At 38.1% G+C, this 13,158-nt stretch overlaps 1 long non-coding RNA gene across 1 annotated transcript in view; it reads right to left on the bottom strand.

Annotated features, from left to right (window-relative positions):
* Positions 1 to 12,038, bottom strand: part of LOC128315068 (uncharacterized) — a 31,336-nt gene extending 19,298 nt beyond the window's left edge. Inside the window, exons 1-2 of the long non-coding RNA XR_008297436.1 lie at positions 11,945 to 12,038; positions 6,837 to 6,959 (exon numbers count right to left, since the gene is read on the bottom strand). This is a non-coding gene — a long non-coding RNA (uncharacterized LOC128315068). The remainder of the gene's footprint in view (positions 1 to 6,836; positions 6,960 to 11,944) is intronic.
* Between the last annotated feature and the right edge of the window lie 1,120 nt (positions 12,039 to 13,158).

Below are 13,158 nucleotides of genomic sequence, written 5' to 3'. Positions count from 1 at the left end.
CTAAAGCTCTTCCATTATCCTTGGATGAAATGTCATCATCTTATTGTTTTAGCTATTTTATTTACAATTTCATCTGTACTTATTTATATTTATCTCTATTGTTCATGTTTATACTATGTTTTTTAAAAAAATGTGGGATGTTTCCTTTTAAATTTCATTTAAGAAAAATAATCTGCATTTATTGGAATTTATTAAAGAAAAGTCACGCTTAATTTTATTTTAGAGCTGAAATATGTATTTCTTGTCCTTCTTGTCCTATAAACATGTCCTTCTCCAGTTACCCCCCTTTCAGTAATCTGAGCTGTACAAGTCTCATTGCCTGCGTGTCATAAAACTGTGAACGTGCCAACTGACATCATAATCATTTTCTTAATTCACTCATTAATTCATTTGTCTTTTAACAAATGGTCATTGAGAACTCACCAGGCACTCTGCACGTGCTTGATACTTGATACAATAGTAAGCAAGAGTCGTTGACCTGGATTGATTATATTACACTGTCTCACCTTCTTTCATGTTCATACCTTTTTAGTCAATGATTTTATGTGATGCTTTTCAGAGATGCTAATGTCAGTAACATAACTCACTTTTCAGTATTCTTTTGCAGTGCTGAGTCAAGTTAAAGATGAAAAGCCCTTATTTGGCTTGTAGAATCTTAGATTTATTGATTTACTGTTGCCTTAATAGACATTCCAGGTGGCAGGTCCAGGCTAGCACCTGGCAGATAGTCCCACTAAGAATCATATAAGAAATTGAAAATATACTTAACTAACAAGATTTCACACTTACCCCATTTTTAACCTCCCTTTAAACATACTAACCCAAATCAGCACAGAGCCTGATGCAGAGCTTGAACTCACAAACTGTGAGATCATGACCTGAGCCAAAACCAAGAGTCGGTTGCTTCAACTGACTGAGCCATACAGGCACCCCAGCAGCTTCTGTTCTAATTCTTAGATATCAGGTGTCATGGGAGATATCTGCCTCTCTTTTTGTGATCCCATGGCATCTTCTTTTACCAGGACCTGACATTCTAAAGGGTGATTGGTATAAAAATTCTCAAGATTGCCAAATGTCCTTGAAATTTCATGAGTAAAGAATAGATTATTCTGTTTTGCTCAACTAATGAGTTTGCAATACATTAACATTTCTTGATGAAACAAGGTTGTCAGTTAGTTAAGCCATTTTTTAGGATGAGAAGAGTTGTGTTACTATGACCCTGAGCTATTTTTTTATCAATCAGTGGTCGATTATTTTAAATTTTCAGGATTGCCTACCTTTATCAATCCTTCCTCCTTCCCTAACAGTTTTATCTGTTACCAGTAACAGCCAGCTAGTATAACTTTTCATCATTCTGTGTATTCATGGTCGGTACTTAGATTCAAGTGTGATTGACAGAGTTCTCAGTATACTGGTTGCTTCGAATATGGCCCATCTGGATGGACCAAACGTTGAAAACTGTTCTCTTTTGGAAACAGAATTTAACTGCTGCTATATATCAACACTTGGATACCCTTGGGGAAGCTTTATCTAAATATATCTTATACTAAATGTAATGTGAAGGCCCTTGTAGCACTGGTTGTAAACATGTGACTCCAGGAGAGGTTCCTGAGAATGAGGTGGGTGGGGCAGAACCACCCACCATGACTTGCGACTTCCAACAGAGCCATTTGCACCACCACAAGTCACTGATAGCCCTGCCTTGCTGGCCTTCCTGGTCACCACCAATAAGCTCCTCCCTTTCTATTCTATCTCCAGAGAGCAATTAAGAGCAAGGTGGAGAATATTTTCCTTGGAGAAGTAAATACTTAGACTGCACATAAATGTATTGGATGTCAACTGAGGTTTTCCATAGATAACTTGCAATCCTTAAGTGGGGGAGATGGACAATCGAATTATTGATTTCAACTTCAAAATCAGATAGGTTGGCCCATAATTCTTTTGGAGAAAAGCAGAGAACCATTTAGTCATAGCACTGAAAGTGGAGGCTGAAGCAAAAGAGAACACATTTTTGTACCCTAAAACTCACATGATGCAAAGCTTTTTTATTGAAAGAAAAAAAAAGACCCAAGAGTTTAGAGAATCGTGTTCCATGGCCCTGTCTCTGGAGTAGCCCAAAGAATGAGTTACAAATACACATTTTGCCATGTTTATATGCCTGACTTAATGGTTGATTATATTCTACCTTTTTTTTTTTTATTCTACCATGTTTGAAATTAGCTAGACATATACATATTGAGGCTAATGGAAAGAGAGGGCAGAAGATGCCATGAGAAAATGTCTGGTGGAAAGTTAGGTATGCAAGTTGAATTTCCTTTCTACACCTTCTACTCCTTGGAAGATTCCTTAAATCTTAATATAAATCTCATCTTCATCATCCTTCTCCCTGATTCTCTTCCCTTTCTCAGAGCTTAATGGGTGTACTGCCTGGGTCTTGGATTTCTTAGTCTGTCAGAAGCCTGCGTCATGCTTACCATGGAGATCTAACAGCATTTTCTTGCCCCACACCACCCCCGAAACCCACTGATCACTTTAAGGGAGGTTGGAATGCTCTCTTATACTCAGTTTCCATGCAATGATTCAATTTAACACACATACACATTGACACATCGTGCTAACTAATGTGGCAAGAACCGGGCATATAAACGGGCAGATGTAGTCTAAACATCTGCTGTGGTCTCCTGCACATGTTAATCTTGATTAGTCACTACTGTAATTTAAGTCCAGAATCCTTCCAATAACTTCTATTACTTATTTCCTCGTTTTTTTCTGACTTTGCATTCATGCGTCAGTGTGCACGTATTGATTCAGACCTACGCCAACCAGTAGACAAGTATAAGTCCTGTGGCCATTACCCCTGAGCAACTGAATTGTACTAAAATTTTTTCTAACTTTAAAAACTTTAATGAAAAGTCGAAGGATGATGTGGAAGGATCCCATTACACACTTTCTGGTTTTCTTCCTTCTTTTTGGCCTATTTCTCTCATTCTTCATCATGTCAAACGACTTGGCCTTGACCACTTGACCTTCTCTACCACATGCCCCTTAAAAATGTAAAAATACACTTTTTTACGTGCTTCTCTTACATGGTGCAGCTCCAGAAATCAAGGCTACTTCCATAGAGGGAACTCTACCCCTCCCTTCAAGTGTAGACAAATGAGTTATTCAACAATTAATGGTGTAGCAAAATAAACATGACCGCCAATGTAGACAAGTCTCTAGGGAAATTTGGATCTCCAAATAACTTTAAATAATGTAAAAAAATCTGCATAGATTAGAAATGGGATATCTGAATAGAAGAAAACTAGAGGTAGTCAAATATCTACCCCTAAATCTGCATCAGGTCAAAATAATATCTTCTGTTTTCCAGATTTTCAAGAACCTCTTATTTCTACTTTATAGAAAATGCTCCAGAGTAGAGAAGTTACAGTAATTATAAAGATCTTCCCAAATTGTTCTGCAAACATAATATGACCCCGATATCATGAATGAAAAAAGAATGCATAAAAAGCTTCATTTTCTTTAACAGTTTACAGGTACTAGTCTAAACTTTTTTCCTGAGTCAATGTTAAAAAGTTAAGTTTTTAAAAATTTGCTCATTTTATGTTTCCCAACTTGTTAGCATATTAGCATTAATTCCATTCTTTTATTATGTTTTTAAATTTAATTTTATCAAAGTATCACATACATGAAAATGTGCATAAAACTCTTATAAGGTAGATTAATATTCAAAAAAATAAATACAAATAAAAGCAGTACTCAGAAAACTAATACAATATATAAAGTATCAGAAGTCCTCTCCATTTTCCCTGAGGGAAACTATGTTAATAAACATTATTCTGCCTTGTACAACCATAGACTGGTTTTGTGTTTTTGAACTTTATCTAGCTGAATCATATGGTATATACTCTTGTGTCTGGTGTTTTCTCTTAAGGTAAGGATTTATCCATGTTTTAGAATGTAGTTACAATTTGTTAGCTTTTATTAGTGTGTGGTATCCCTTTGTGTAAATATGCCACAATGTATTTATTCCTTCTATTATTTTATTTTATTTCAAAGTTGATTTATTTATTTTGAGAGAGAAAGAGAGCGAGCGAGCTGGGAGGGGCAGAGAGAGGGAGAGACAGAACCCCAAGCAGGCTTTGGGCTGTCAGTGCAGAGCTCGACAGGGCTTGAACTCATGAACCATGAAATCATGACCTGAGCTGAAATTAATTTTAGAATAGAATTGCTGGATCACAGGGTGTGAACATGTTTAAGCATCTTTCTAAATGGGTGCCCCAATTTAAATTCTAAACAGCATAGCTGTAATATAATGCCCCCCCCACCCCCCGCAGCACACACAATTGGTGTTCAGTGTTTTTCATTCATTACAGGTGTGTAATAGTACCTCGTTTTGGTCTTAATTTTCATTTATTTATGATTAATGAGACTGAGCCCTTTATGTTTACTGCTCATTTGCATGCCTTTCATGTTGTGTGGAAGTCTCTGAGCCCATCTGCTTTCTCTTACTAAGTTAAAAAAATATATATAGTCTAGATGCAAATCTTTCATCATATACATACGTGGAAATTATATTTGACCCCCGAAGTCTTTCCCTTTCTCTCTCTTAAATGGTGTCTTTTGAGAAAGAGAGTTTTTTCTTTATTTTAAACTTAGACTAATTTATCTGTTTTTCTCCTTTTTAGGTTTTTGCTGTTCTTGCAGCTTGCTTAAAATATCCTTGCCTAACATAGGGTGTTAAAGACATCCTTCGATGTTTTCTTCTAGAAACTTTATTGTTTTACTTTTCTTATTTTAATCTGTGTAATCCATTTGGAATTGGTGTGTGTGTGTGTGTGTGTGTGTGAGAGAGAGAGAGAGAGAGAGAGAGAGAGAGTCAAATTTCATTTTCGCATGGGCTCTTCTATTGTTCCAGCACCATGTATTGAAAAGACCATCCTTTCCCACCTCTGCTGTGGCACCTGGGTCAGAACTCTAGTGACTGTTTAAGTGTGGGTCTGTTGCTGAGCTCCACATCCTGTGACTTCTGTTTTGATGCCTATACCATCATAATTCCTATTCCTTTGCAATGAATTTGGTGTTTGACTGTAGGGATTCTCCAGCTTTGGCCCTCTTTAGCATAAATTTGGCTTTTCTTGGCCCTCTGTGTTTGTATATAAACTTTAAAATTATCTTGTCAGTTTACAGACAGACACACATACACACACAGACCTGGTGAAATTATATTGATTCTGTAGATCCATTTATGGAAAATTCTATTTGTTTACAAAACGGAATCTTCCAGGAACATGACTAATCACTCTGCTTACATGGGTATTCTTAAATTAAATTTCTCACAATTATGTTTTATAGTTTCTAGTGTGCGTGTTATATTTATTCTTAGCTACTTGACTTTTTCATGCTTTTGTATATTTTAATATTTTCTGATTATTTGTTGCTGGTATATAGAAATCTAAATTGATTTTTTATTCCACTACCTAGCTATATCATTTTGTTATTTAAGTTTCTATTAAGTTTATACTTAAATTTCTATTTTATTGGCAATTAGCTAACATTTATATGCTTCTGTTTTCTGATGTGTAAAAAAAGACATACTCTTGATAGTTCTAACTACACAGAGATAGTGTGATAATTAATTGAAATAATACATACCAAACACTTAGAACAGTTTTTAGCACATAACAATTGCTATACACATGTTGGGTATTATTATATATACTAACATAAAATGATTTCCAAGACATTGTTAACACACATAAATCAAAGCATCATAACTCCATCCATGTTTAAACAGCAATGATTATGTGTGTAAGTGTGCATATTTACATGAATGTGTAGAAAAGGCCAGAGAGAACACAAATTAGTGTGTTAATAGTGGATACTTCTGTGATGAGCATGAGATGGGTAAGTGTAAAGGACTTTATTATGTGTACTTCTATATTTGTTTTGTTTGTTGGTTTTTTTTTTTGTAATGAGACTGTATTTAATTTTTACTTACATCCCATAAAATTCTACTTTTAGTTTTTGTTTTGTTTTGTTTTGTTGAAGGAGAGAAAGAGAGACAGAATGAGCTGGGGAAAGGCAGAGAGTGAGGGAGAGAGAGAGAGAGAATCCCAGCAGGCCCTGAGCTATCAGTGTAGAGCCTCACACAGGGCTCAGTTTCACAACCATGAGATCACGACCTGAGCCAAAATCAAGAGTTGGACGCCTGAGCGTCCCAGTCGCCCCTAATTATTCTACTTTTAAAAAGGCCCTATGGAACATAGAGAAGAGCCAGAGAGCCCATAGGTCAGTATAATCTTTGAATGCTAGGGAGCTAGTTCCAAAGAGAAATTTCCAGGGCTCACCATTAGCCGCAGCCTCATACCTAGAAAGTTTGGATTTTAGATATACCTCATATGAAGAATGAACAGATCTCAGTGGTGATCAGAAATGAAAGGGGAGGGAGAGAGAGAGGAGGTCTCTTAGATGTCTAGGTTTCTGGTTTGGGTGACTGCGTGGATGGTAGCGTTAGTCAACAAAACGGCAAACACTGGAGGCAGGTAGGTTTGTAGAGAAAAACAAAAGCCAATTCCATTCTGGTCCTCCAATATCTGAGAGATGTGTGTCCCATTCAAAGATCATTATTCTACACACACCATAGAATATTAAACTCCTTTTTCTTATGATGGTCTGCTTTCTCACAAAGCTGAACGGCTCTTTAAAATAACAACAAAATGAACTTTAGATGCACTTCTGTTTCTACACAAACTAATAGGATCCCCAGTGACTGAGAAAAAATATTCCTCCTCCCCCTTTTCTCTGTTATTACCTCATGAGGGCCCCTAACTCACCAACCAGCCATTCAGAAATGGGTGTGAGGTCCTGAGGCTTTCGGGCATCTGCAGGCAGGGTCCCTTTTTTTTTATGTTTTGGTTGACCAGAGGTATGCTGTCTCTACCAACACAGCATAACTCCTGAGTGAGAAGTAAGAATAAAATATCATTAGTTTGTTGTTTTAGCTAGTTGACACAAATTGGTTGGCGTATTGTTTTTTTCTCTCAATGAATTCATTGTAGCAACGATTCATTATTCACAAAATTTTCATTAAATTTCCTGCAAGTTCAGGAAACTGGACCAGGCCTAGTATCTTGGATTTAAATATTAAGTGGTCATTGTCATTTTTATGACTCTCAGAAGGGCCCTAAATCTATTTTCTGTATAAAGGAGTTACAATACTTTACAATAGAATAGTGAATAGCACTTGAGAATATAGAGTGTGGAATTTTCAGTAATCCTTTATGGATTGCCTTGTCTTTTTATCAATGTATCCAAACAATAAAAGTTTAATGAATTATCAGCATAAACACATAGTAATATCTCAGGCCTGAAGAAGCAATAGGGGTTTTCTCTTAGTTACCAAGAGAAGTCTCTATTGGATTTTATCTTCTCAGCAAAAATCAACAACACTGACATTTCTTGGAAGGTCCTTTCTGTTGAGACATGGTCTAGGTATGAGGATTTATGGTAATTATTCAAGCAAAAAATAATTGAAGCTATCATTCAGTATGTGTGATTAGGAAACAATAGGCTAAGGAGAAATGTGGCTAAATGATAAAAAAACAAACAAAAGATGAGTGGGTAGTGTGTCATGAAATCTTGGCAATGGTTTTCCAGGGACTGTATCTTAACCCAATGGAAAGAAACCAATATATGGATTTCCTGACACTTTTACATACAGTTAGAATTTAAAAAAAAACCTTATTTCTGAGACAGACAGACAGACACACACACACACACACACACACACACACATCTACACAGTAAAGAACATAATTCTATGAATACTTTAGTCTAAAGCCAACATTCAATTTAGAAGATAATTAAGGGAAAGGGAATTTCTTCCTGAATTATCCACACTGACTTTCAAATAGTTCTCACTGGAAGTAGCGAAAAGCAAACCAACAAGAAAATACAGTCTTTCCGGAAATGTTTTAATAACTCAGTGTATTAGTTGCCTATTGCAGTTGTAACAATGATTGATGTCTTTCTCACACACAATATGAATCCAACCCATCCTTAGGTCCCCAAAAGTTCGAACCCTTAGAGCATAAAGTCAGGTTCAAAATCTGATCTAAATCTCATTAATTCTAAAGTCTCAAATCTCATCATTAAATCATCTAAAATGAGTGTGAATGAAGCTCTAGATATATTTCATCCTGGCAAAATTCCTCTCCATCTGTGCACCTGTAACACTGAAGACTCAAGTTATCTGCTCCAAAAATAAAATTATGGGACAGGCACTGGATACGTTATACGTATCCCCATCCACTAAAGGAGAAAATGAAAGGAAAAAAGGAGGTTCCAAGCAATTTTGAAATTCAACTGAGCAAACTCCATTAGTTTTTTTTTTATAATGTTTATTTATTTTTGAGTGCAAACAAGAGAGGGGCAGAGAGAGAGGGGGACAGAGGATCTGAGCAGTTTCTGTGCTAACAGCAGTGAGCCCTATGTGGGGCTTGAACTCATGAACTGTGAGATCATTACCCGAGTTGGACACGCAACTGACTGAGCCACCCGAGAGCCCCTCCATTGAGTTTTAAGGCCCAGAAATAGTTGGTTCCTCGGTGGTCAATGGATGCACCTTCTGGGCTCAAAGTTCTGTCCTACTGTCCCAAAGAATCATCCTTCCTTTTTCATTAAAGGTACTATGAGTTGAAAGCTGAGTAGTTTATTAGTCTGTTTCCTGCCTACAAGTTTTTGGGAGTTCAACAACCTGTGGTTCTCCTGTTATATCTCAGGAATTCATTCCATTAGATAAAATGTTTCTGCATGGGTCTCTTCTAAATGATCTCATCTCTACTTTTGTCTTCTGCTGAGATAGCATGAGGAGACCCATGATTCACATGACTCATCACTTCAAAGGGCCTTCTGTGTGAATGAATATTGTGACTTTTGTCTCCTCCAAGAACCTAGGAAAAGGCTCTAGAGAATCAGCCTTGGATTTGTCTCCAGAGCATACCTTCCTGACAGTAAATCTCTTAATTTTGGTATCATTTATGATCTGGATAAGGCTAAGCATTTACACCAAATCCTTGATTCTTTTTACATCATGGTTCTTCTCTCAGATTATCTCTTTTTTTTTTCTCACATTTTACCACAGGCAACAAAGAGGGCCAGGCTACATCTTTAACACTTTGCTTGGAAATCTCTTTTGCTGAATATCCAAGTCCATTGTCAGTTCTACTCTCCACTCAACTATGTGACCCACTTCAGCTATGCTTCCTGCTGCTGAATAACAAGGATGCCTTTTCTTTCAGCTTTCAATAGCATGTTACCATTTATTTCTGAGTCTTTAGCAGCAACCCCTGTAATGTCCACATTTCAATCAACAGTCTTTTTATGATAATTTTTTATTTATTATCTGAAAGACAGAGAGCGTGCACGAGTGGGAGAGAGGGGCAGAGGGAGAGAGAGAGCGAGCGAGCGAGAGAGAATCTTAAGCAGGCTTCACACTCAGTGCAGAACCCAATGTGGGGCTTGATCCCATGACCCTGGGATCATGACCCGAGCGGAAATCAAGAGTTGGACACTCAACTGACTGAGCCACCCAGGCACCTCTATGATAATTTAAATATTCTCTAAGATGATAGGAGCTTAATTCCTTCTGAGCCCTCGTGAGCAGCACGTCAGTACCCATATTTGTACCAATAGTCTGTCCACAGGAATCTAGGCTTCTTCTTTCATGCACCTCAGAATTCCTCAGTCCTCTAACATTGTCAAATTCCAAAGCCACATCTACATTTTTTAGGTATTTGTTATAGCAGCATTTCCAGATACCAAAGTACATTCATTTCTTATTGTTGCTGCAACAAATTATCACAAATTTAGTGCCTTAAAATAGCACAAAAATGTTCTCTTATAGTTTGGAGGGGCTGAAGAAGTCTGCTATGAGTGTTGTGGGACTAAAACCAAGGTGTTAGCTGGTTTGGTTCCTTCTGGAGTCTTTGAGGGGAGAATCATCTTCTTTGTCCTTTTCAGCTCCTAGAGGCTTCCTGTATTCCCTAGCTCCTGAACGCTTTCTTATATCACCCCAACCTCTTACTTCCATTGTCATAGCTCTTACTACTTTTATGATCTCTTGCCTCTCTCTTACAAAGACCCTTGTGATTATATCAAGCCCCCAGATAATCCAGGATAATCTCCCCACCTAAAAACCCCTAACTTAGTCAAATCTACAAAGTACCCTTGCCATGTTAAGATAACATACTCACTGGTTCTGGGATTAAGATATTGGATTGATTTGGTGGACATCTTTGGGGGAATCATTCAAAGAAAATAGATTTTTTTTTGCTTAAATTATCCAATTTGGATATTTTTTTAGCTCTCTATTTTTGGCATTTACTTATTCACTTGTCTTTTATTTAATTCATTAGCACTTGATAATCATTTCACCTGGACCAGGCTCTGTATCATGTGTCAGGGCTAATAGAGATAATTACTAGGTTTTCTATACTCAAAGCCCAGAATGTCAGATCAATGAGGATCAATATCCTAGTGACTGTTTGTCATTAAGTAAAAGGACATAATCATGTATGTCAAGTATGTTTCAAAATATTGACCAACTGAACAGCCATCCTTTGGGAGTCCCGGGTAAAGACAGATGACCTGACAATACTCACACATTTATTCACAATTTTGAGCAATGTAAGAGGCTTTAAACCTGAATTTTTCTTTAGTATAAAGCATTTTGTGCATTTATCATAGAAATCCCAATCCGTAGACAATCCTGGTCCCTACCAATGGCCGACAAAGTTCTAGAAGCATTGAAAATGTTTACTAAATTCTTCTCAAACTGAATTTAATTGAATTTGGATTTGAGTTGCAAAGAAAGACCGCTTGGGAAAAACTCATCCTTTCTGTTGTAAGTGGGATTTGGGAAGAGTGTAATAAGGTTCTTTTTGTTTACTTCCACTTCATCTGGTGGTCAGAGAAAAGAAGCTTCTATCAGGTGTGACATAGAGAAATGAGATCAGAAGAGAAGACAGTGCCTGCCGGTTGGAATTGGAGATGTGATCAGGAGAGGTTTTTATTTTTCCCTCGGTAGTCTCTACAGAGCCTTGACAGCTGTATCCTCCCTAAAAAACCTTAATAACCCGACTACCGTGTTTGGCATTGGTGCTAGAGCTGCTGATCATCAATTTTATACTTGCTAATGATTTACGAGTAGCCAACCCAGTCCCAGAGTCTGCAGTCCATTAGCACTGGCAGCCATAGAGGAAATAGTGGCCTTGAGATGCTACACAGCTATAAAGAGCCAGGATTGTCTAGTCTCAACACTTTTTAATGCTGCCAATAACAGTGCGGTCTTGGACATAAACTCTGTTCCTGGCTCAAAAAATGACACTATCATTGATACCAAAGATTTATCCTATAAAAGACAGACTGTGCTGGTGTGGAGTCTTCTCATCTATAATCCAGAGGGCTGGGCTAAAATGGATCCTTTCACTGTGGACCAAATCCAGGCACCAAAGGGTTTGCTGAACAAATGGGTAGAATAAACATGGGAGTGTTTATCTGCCCTAAGGGTAAAGGCAAACAAATTAATTTCAATCTCCTTAACAGGTGCCTTGGCATTCCGCAAATGAGTGTGATAGCTACCAATGTCTCTTAGGTATCAGTTAAAGCATTCTAGAGGTTGTGTAAAATCCAGAGCCTTTGTCTCCTATCACCTCTCTCCATTGGCCAGGTAGCAACGCTTTTTCTGTTTTTCTTTCCCTTATCATCATTATCAACTTATCATTTATTAAGCACCCACCATATACCAGGTACTTTAATGTGCAGCTTATTCAAATGACTCAATTTCATCGCTCCATTCAAGTGCCAATTTTAGGAGAAACTGCCTCCACACCCGTAATCTTCCCAATTGGGCCCTTTGGGTCCCTTTTGTGCTTTCAGATACCTTGACGTGGGTCAGGGAAGAAACTCGCATAGAGCAGCCAAAAATTACGGCCTTCAATGATGCAAAGCACGGGCAAGATGTTGTCTTACTTACATTATGACTAAAGAACTGGCTTGTGGGGGCTCTGGCTATGGAATGGGTACATTGTGACCTATTCAAAGACAGCAAGCCAGTGTTGGCAAATTTTACCTGAGTTGGAACCTCAGGACTGGTGAACTCTCTCATACTCTGAGGCAGGAAAATAGCATTCATTGAGCACTTCTTGCTCTGGTCTACATACCCTGGCACTTTCCATGCAGCCAATCCTCCTCTAGAAAATGGGCCTTAGGTTTCCACACCCTTAGTTTGGCACTTCTCTTCCTTGGACTTTCACCAATGTCCCCTTTCTACCTTTTACACTGAAGCCTTCACCAGGCTCTTATCCCCCCAAAAAGAATATGCAAGGTATCTAGAAATGCTTAGTTTTCCTAGATCTGGGCCCCTAACCATTATTCACAGCAAATGTGTTTTTTCTACCTCAAGGGTAAGAAGGTTTGGGGCAAAAATGTGGGTCCCAGGACTTCCAGAAAAAAAGAAATAAAGTTGAGTTTTATATTAAAAATTAGAACAGGTGGCATGTTCCTGGGAGAAAGTAGAGCATGGTGGCTGGGCTGTGTGTATTCTCAGGTCAATCTGTGTGGGTGTGCAACCAGAGTCTATCGCTGACTAACTGAATCACTTAATGGAGTTGGCAGGTTTTTTTCCATCAAGGGGTAATAGTAAATAGTTTGACTCTGTGGCCATGCAGTCTTTATTACATCTACTCAATTCTACCCCTGTAGCATGACAGCAACCACAAGCATTGCACAAACAAATGAGCATGACAGTGTTTTAGTAAAACTTTACTGAAAAACAAAAACAAACAAACAAAAAGCGATATTGGGCTGGACTCAGTTCATGGGCTACAGTTTACCACACACTCTGACCTATGCCAATTTACTTAATGATATGGACGGATTGTGTGTGTCTCCAAAATTCATCCCAGGAGGGTGGTACCTGGAGGTGGAGTGTTTGGGGGATTTTGGGTCCTGAGGATGGAGTTCTCCATGAGGAGAGAGTCTTCATGAATGGCTTAGCGCCCATATAAAAGGGGTCCCAGAGAGCTCCCTCACCTCTTCTGCCATGTGAAGACACAGGGAGGTAGATTACCATCTATGAACCGGGAAGCAAACTTT

The sequence above is a fragment of the Acinonyx jubatus genome, chromosome C2, assembly GCF_027475565.1.
Source record: "Acinonyx jubatus isolate Ajub_Pintada_27869175 chromosome C2, VMU_Ajub_asm_v1.0, whole genome shotgun sequence".
Classification (NCBI taxonomy): Eukaryota; Metazoa; Chordata; class Mammalia; order Carnivora; family Felidae; genus Acinonyx; species Acinonyx jubatus.
The sequence above is the reverse complement of the archived record's forward strand: the minus strand, read 5'-3'. Positions and strand labels throughout refer to the sequence as shown.